At 37.1% G+C, this 6,988-nt stretch overlaps 1 non-coding gene across 1 annotated transcript; it reads right to left on the bottom strand.

The window, feature by feature from the left end:
• Positions 1-222: 222 nt before the first annotated feature.
• LOC127244478 (small nucleolar RNA R71) lies at positions 223-329 on the bottom strand. Its single transcript, XR_007837202.1, has one exon. It is a non-coding gene; the product is annotated as a small nucleolar RNA R71 (small nucleolar RNA).
• Positions 330-6,988: the final 6,659 nt, after the last annotated feature.

Raw genomic sequence — 6,988 nt, 5'->3', positions numbered from 1 at the left:
GGTGAAGAACCTCACAAACACTTGCAAGAATTCGATGTGGTGTGCTCCAGCATGAAACCACCAGGTGTTACTGACAAACAGATCAAACTCAGAGCCTTCATATTCTCACTCAAAGATGCTGCAAAGGATTGGCTTTACTATCTCTCATATGGAAGCATCAACACGTGGAATGACATGAAGAAGAAATCTTTGGAGAAGTACTTTTCGGCTTCTAGAGCTGCGATTCTGAGGAAGAAGATATGTGGCATCAAACAACAATCAGGTGAAACACTCCATGAATATTGGGAGCGATTTAATAGGCTTATCATTAAATGTCCACAACATCAAATTCCTCAACAATTATTGATTAATATATCTATGATGGTTTGTCACTAATGGACATGAACATCATCGACGCTACAAGTGGTAGAGCTTTAGTGAATAAGACGCAAGCACAAGCTTCGGATCTTATTCCGAGGATGGCTTAAAACACACAACAATTTGGCTCGAGGGATGTTGGACAGACGAGCAGATATAGTAACGACCACTCTATCCAATCGATGCAGCAATAACTTTCTGAGTTGACGAGCTTTGTTCGCAAGATGGTCGTGGAAAAATCTAACCCAAGTGTCCAAGTCAAGGCGTGTGAAATATGCACAAGTGCAGGCCACCCTACGGATGCATGCCCGACCCTTCAAGAAGGCTATGTTGTGGATGTAAACGCTGCAAACTATGGTATGAATGGACCTCCAATCTACAACCCATACTCCAACACCTACAATCCAGGTTAAAGAGATCATCCGAACCTGAGCTATGGAAACGCACACCAAAGTAATGCTCCTCAACTATTCGGAGCTACGCAACAGATACAACAACCTCGCTTTTATGAGAAACAACCGCCCCAAACACCCACAAGCAACTCCAGTCCGTCTTTGGAAGACTTGGTGAAGTTTATGGCTACCACTACCCTGCAGTTTCAACAAGAGATGAAAAAGTTCCAACAAGAGATGAGATCGACCATTGACAAATTACAAGGTCAGATCAATCAAGTGTCAAAGGAGGTGAGACAATTACATGAAAGAGGAAAGTGGCCCGCTCAGGCTGAGCCAAATCCAGCAAATGTCAGCACCATCACTATCTGAAGTGATACAATGATTGAATGTCCTTTTCAACCTAATCTAAAGAATACGAGTGCTATAACACTCCGTAGTGGGAAGCAAGTGGATGGTCCAACTCCCATCTCAAATGAGCAAAGGGAAGAGGAAGTTGAAAAAGAGATTGGAAAGGAAGCTAAGATCCACGAAAAGGTACATCCTAATTTTGTTCTTCCTACTGAAACTAAATCGGCTCCTTTCCCTAACAGGTTGAAGAAACCACAAAAGAAAAACAAATGAAAATAGATGATGGAGATATTCAAGAAGGTGGAACTTAATATCCCGCTCCTGAAAGCTATCAACCAAATCCCCAAGGATGCAAAATTTTTGAAAGAACTGTGCACCAACAAGAGAAAATTGCAAGGAGATTAGTACATTATAGCGGGTGAGAACGTTTCTGTTGTTCTAAAAAGAAAGGTACCACCTAAAATAGGTGACCAGATATGTTTTTTATCCCTTGTAAGATTGGAAAAACTGAGATAAGTAAGGCTATGCTAGATCTAGGAGCTGCTATTAATGTCATGCCTCGATCAATATACGACTCTCTAAATCTAGGGCCTCTAAAAGAAACAGAAATTATTATTCAACTTGCTGATCGAACCAATGCTTATCCTGATGGTATGATAGAAGATGTACTAGTTCAAGTGAATGAATGAATTTTTCCTGTTGATTTTATATTTTGGATATGCATGATGCACACTGCTTTAATCCACCGCCTCTTTTGTTAGGAAGACCTTTTATGTGCACTGCAGGAGCAAAGATAGATGTTAAAAATGGCACACTCAGCTTGGAGTTTGATGGAGAAGAATTTTATTTCAATATTTTTAATCCCATCAAATGTCCTGTTGAATCTAAATCGTTATACGCAATTAATGTTATTAATTCTATAGTGTTGGAAACTTATGAAGTTGGTAATTAGAATAAACGAAGAACTGTGTTGAAAAAACAGTTAGAGAAAAGACCAACTGGAGAGAGTAAGAGAAAAGAAAAGATTATCGAAAAGTTGAGATGGATTCCCAAGGGATCACCATTGTTGGCAGTGAAAAAGTGTTATAAGGAGAATCAAAATTTTAAGCCGAAGAAAAAGTGTGTGGCCAATAGACATCGCTTCAAATCATACCACGAGCGACCCTTATTTGATCCTATAAAGTTAGCACCCTTTTCCGATTTTGATGTTCATAATTGATGCAAGACGAAGTCTAACTCAAAGACTATAAAGAAAAGCGCTTTTTCGGAGACAACCTAAGCCATTTAACTGCTTTCTTTAATTCTAATTGTTTTTTTATTGTTTTAATGCTAACAATACTTTTGATGGTTTTGTTTGGTTTTGTGCAGGTCTTTTGGAAAATAATTACTGGCTCTTGGCGTAGGCGCGTCAATTTACTTAAACCACCCCCCCCCCAAAAAAAAAGACAAAGAGATGAATTTTAGTCATGGTCATGACTAATTGGCACCTCACATTCTGATTTTTTTTACCCAATATTTATGTACCCCTCTAATTTCCAGAATAATAGATAGTATTTAGTCATGACCATGACTAATACTACTCTATCACACTGCTTGCATCTCCCCTCCACCTATCCAATTTTAACCCTAATTCTCCAAAATAAAATAAATAAATAAATAAATTCCTAAATCCTAATCTCTCTCCCTTTCCCTCTCTCTTTCTCTCTCTCTTCTCTCCCCATTGCCCTACCCTTCTTCCCCCCTCCGCCGCGTCGATCTCCACCGCGATCCCACCTCGCCTCGTCAGATCACCTCCGTCGTCCTCCTCTGCCCAGAACTCCGCTGATCGCCCATTCTTCTTCTTCTTTTTCTCCTTTCTCCCCCTTCTCCTCCCCGCCTTTGCCGATCGTCTTCTGCCCAGACGATGACCTTCGTCGACGCCCTTCCTGCTCCTACGCCAAACTGGTTAGCCCGAACCGGATCTGCTCCAACCGAACGGCGATGACAGCCGCCAGCGTCGCTATTGTTCTCCGACCCGCCGACCTCTCATTCCAACCGCCGCCGATCTTCATTCTTGGATTGGGTATTATCTATTCATCCCTATTTACTAATACTTTCAATTTTTGAATAATATGTTGAGATATGGGATTGATGTTAAGAATTGCCAATTTTTGGACTCCGGTTACTAGGAAATTGTTGTGAACTTGATGTCGCTTAGTGATGTTCTTTGATTAGTTAAAGTGGTGTTCTGAATTGCAAGTTAACTTTATATGGTGAACTTTTTGGCCTTAATTGTTCTGGATTGCATTTCCTAACGTTGTGACTGGCTATTTGTCTCTGGTTGTTATATAGGACTGTTTTGAATACGATGATTTGATTCGGCATGTTTGAATCGAAGATCGCACTCTCCTTGCAGAATCTTGTTCTCGTTGTTATGGCTGACTTTTTAGTGCAATTGAGTTTAGTCACTTGAGTGAATTACCTTGTTTGGATACATTGTTGCGTTTGGCTAATCGTTTTGCAAGGATAAATTCCAAGCCTCATCTAAACCTGGCGCACGACAAATGAAAAGGCGTTGGCAAGGAAGCAACACAATGAAGTTATACATCCCCTGCGGACTCCAAGGAAGTCCCTCTCATTTTTTACTTCTTTTTAAATTGAGAACAATGCATACTTTAGGTGTGGGAGAGTTATGCAATTTTTTGGGCAAAATTTTCATTTCTTTTGCTACATTTTATTTTTGATTTGGTGTTCTTTCGCATGTTTTTTAGATTAGTATGAAGTGAATCAAAGGTGATTTGTGTGATACGTTAGTTTGGCATGACTAATGACATTTGATTGATGATATGTTGAGTCAAGTCGACGTTTGAACCCCGTGAGATTTGAGCCTACGTTCCAAAAGTTACATTAGAAAATAAATTGCATATATTCAAACTTTTGGAAATTTCTTTTATGTACGATTTGTAGTGCTCAACTAGATGACCTAGAACTTAAATGATTATGCATGTTGAACTTGCAACTATCGAGTCTTGCATTTTGAAAATAATAAGGGCACTAGGTAACCCCATTAAGCCTTTCTTTATTACCCAGCAAAATATTTTCCCCTAGTTATAGCCCATTTGAGCCTTCTTAGCTTATTTTTTCTTCTATGATAAACCGTCTTTTAGCCTCAGACCCTTCTTTTGATTAAGTCTTTTCCGATTTGAACCCTATGTTAGAAAGAATTACTTTAAGTTCATATTGTGATGCATTTTATTTCTTCGGCACTAGTTAGAAACGAAATTTGGGTACGAATAAGTCGTAGTATAAAAGAATGATTATAGGTAGTAAAGGTGTATATATATATATATATATAGATAAAGGCAAAAGCCAAAAAAAACAAAAAAACAAAAAAACGAAAAAAAAATATCAAAAAAAAGAAGAAAATATCAAAAAGGAAAAAATAAATAAATAAATAAATAAATAAAAAGAAAAAAAAATTAATCATCTTAATGAAGTACTTTTATTTAATTTCGTTATTGAAGTTTGGGTAGTGAATAAAGTAAGGATTTCATTGTTTATGCTGATTTTTTTTTCATGTGCTCGCATCGTCTTCTTATTGTGTTCTTTTCTGACATACGTAGCCGTTGTTTATCCTTGTTTTCTACCCCTGACCATAAGCCCCGCTACAACCCTTATTGAAAGTCCATTTGATTCTTTATGCTAGATTCGAACATCTTAAGTAAGGAAGATTTGATTTTTACTCAAGCCTATAGGATAATCTTTTGTTGCATTACCTGAGTGTTAGCCAATTATACACTTATTCCTTCAGAGAGCATGTATGAATACATGTATGTTGTGAGGTCGATTTGGCTTGACATGTTGAATTTCGGATTGAATTGGTTGTGTTGGATTCTCTTGTCATATTGAGTCGTTTGCGATTTCTTTGGCTTATTTTGAATCTATACTTGAGGGAAAGCATGATCTAGGTGTGAGGAGAATTGATAGCTAGAGATCGCATGCGTTTTATGTTCATATCATATGCGATATTTGATTGATTTTGATCGGATTCTACCTAATTTATATGCGTATTGTTTATTTGCTGTGTGCAAAGGGCAAATATCAAATTTGGCGTAATTGGCAGAAAAAGTAAAGAAAAATTCAGATTTGCACCACCTAGTTAGTCATAGCCATGACTAACTATACCTTCCTGACATGAAAATGTAATTAAAGGCCCAAAAGCCCAACTACAAAATAATTAGGGCAAAATTAAATAAAAGGAGAGGATCACACGCAGACAGAAAAGGGGAGGCGGCCAGAGAGATGCGCACAAGAGCAGGAGACTGACAGACTCATAGATTGCGCAGGAGCAAATCGACAGAGAAGATTTCCCCTCCCACTATGACTTTATCTTTAACCTATTGTTCTTTATTATTTGATTATGGAGTAGGTATTTTTCTGGTTTGAGAGATGATAATGTTTTGGTTCTTGTGTTTTGGAGATTCTTGATTTTCTTTATAAAAGTTCTTTTTATAATTAGTATTTGTTTAATCCTGAAAATAATGATTGTGATTGTTAGATTGATTGGATATTTTGGTACCGATATTTAAATTAGTCTGATAATCCAAAGTGGATTTAGGTAGGATATCCGTTATTGTATTCGCACTTAAATAGGTGACAACCGGGTTGAATAGTTCCTTCATGGGGGTCAGACAATCAAACCTAATTGCTCATCTTAGGTAGTAATTGTTTTGAATTGGGTTTTCTAGTTTAGAATTTGATCAGACAATATTTCTTATGGGCGCGCCTAGGTTTATTAGCCTAATTATGGGTAGTTAACGGTCATACCTTAATTACCTACACTGTAAGGAAAAATTGGTTGTCGGAGCTTGTTGATAACTATAACCAATTTATTAATACTTTAATAAGAACTAACTTTATTGAATCAATGATAAAACACAAGTGTCATAACTGCATCATCCCTTGAGCCAGACATCCCCTTAATAGCTAGTTCTTTGTTACTTTAATCGTTTTATTATTTTGTCTTCATTAGATAATAAAAGAAAATTCCCCCCTTTATTTACTGCATTAGAACACGAAAGAGTGAATCACATCATTCCTCTGGAGACGATCCATTCCCATGTATTACATTAAATTGTGATCACGGAATAGGTGAAATATTTGATTGACCACGCGATAGTTCAGCAACGATGGAAAAATCTTATAGTGAAATCTATAGTAGAAAGTCTCGACATATAGGCGTGAGACATAGCATGATTCGTGAACTTCTTAATAATTGAGTGATTTCAGTAGAATATGTTCGTTCACAACAGAATTTAGCTGATCACTTGACGAATGGATTAGCTAGAGAACTTGTGCACAAGTCATCTGTCGGGATGGGATTAAAGTCTATTAAATTCATCTAAGGATGAGACACCAATTCCCTTCTAATATGATGTTAGAAGTTGAATTCAAGGAGGAAAGCTTATCTTTAGTTGATTGGAACGTTTTTTAAATGATCATCCCAAGGTAAACGTTCAATTCTATAAGAAAGTTAGGTTGAAAATTATTCTCTCAATGATTTCTTTGAAAAATTGCATTGCAAGAGCAAGATATAAAGGAAATCACCTACACAAGTACGAAGTTTTGCCGCTTCCAAATATTTAAGGACTTTGATGTCGATGTACTTGCGAAGGATAGGGATACAAGGCTGAAAGTGTCAAGATTAATGTTAGGATTTGCAAACACTCGTGTACATTACAAGCATGTATTCTTATGAGTTGATTGGTTCAATCCCTAGTGATACCTTGATTCTCGAATAAATGTGTTGTTACGTACTAATATGAAAATTCAACCGTTCAGATGTTTTCATTTATGCGTTTGTTTGATGAGTTTGATTAATTTTATGAATAATTCAAGGGTTACACCAA

Source organism: Andrographis paniculata, unplaced genomic scaffold, assembly GCF_009805555.1.
Source record: "Andrographis paniculata isolate CXL003 unplaced genomic scaffold, ASM980555v1 Contig9END, whole genome shotgun sequence".
In the NCBI taxonomy this organism is placed as follows: domain Eukaryota; kingdom Viridiplantae; phylum Streptophyta; class Magnoliopsida; order Lamiales; family Acanthaceae; genus Andrographis; species Andrographis paniculata.
Note: the sequence above shows the minus strand (reverse complement) of the source record. Positions and strands in the feature narration are given on the sequence as shown.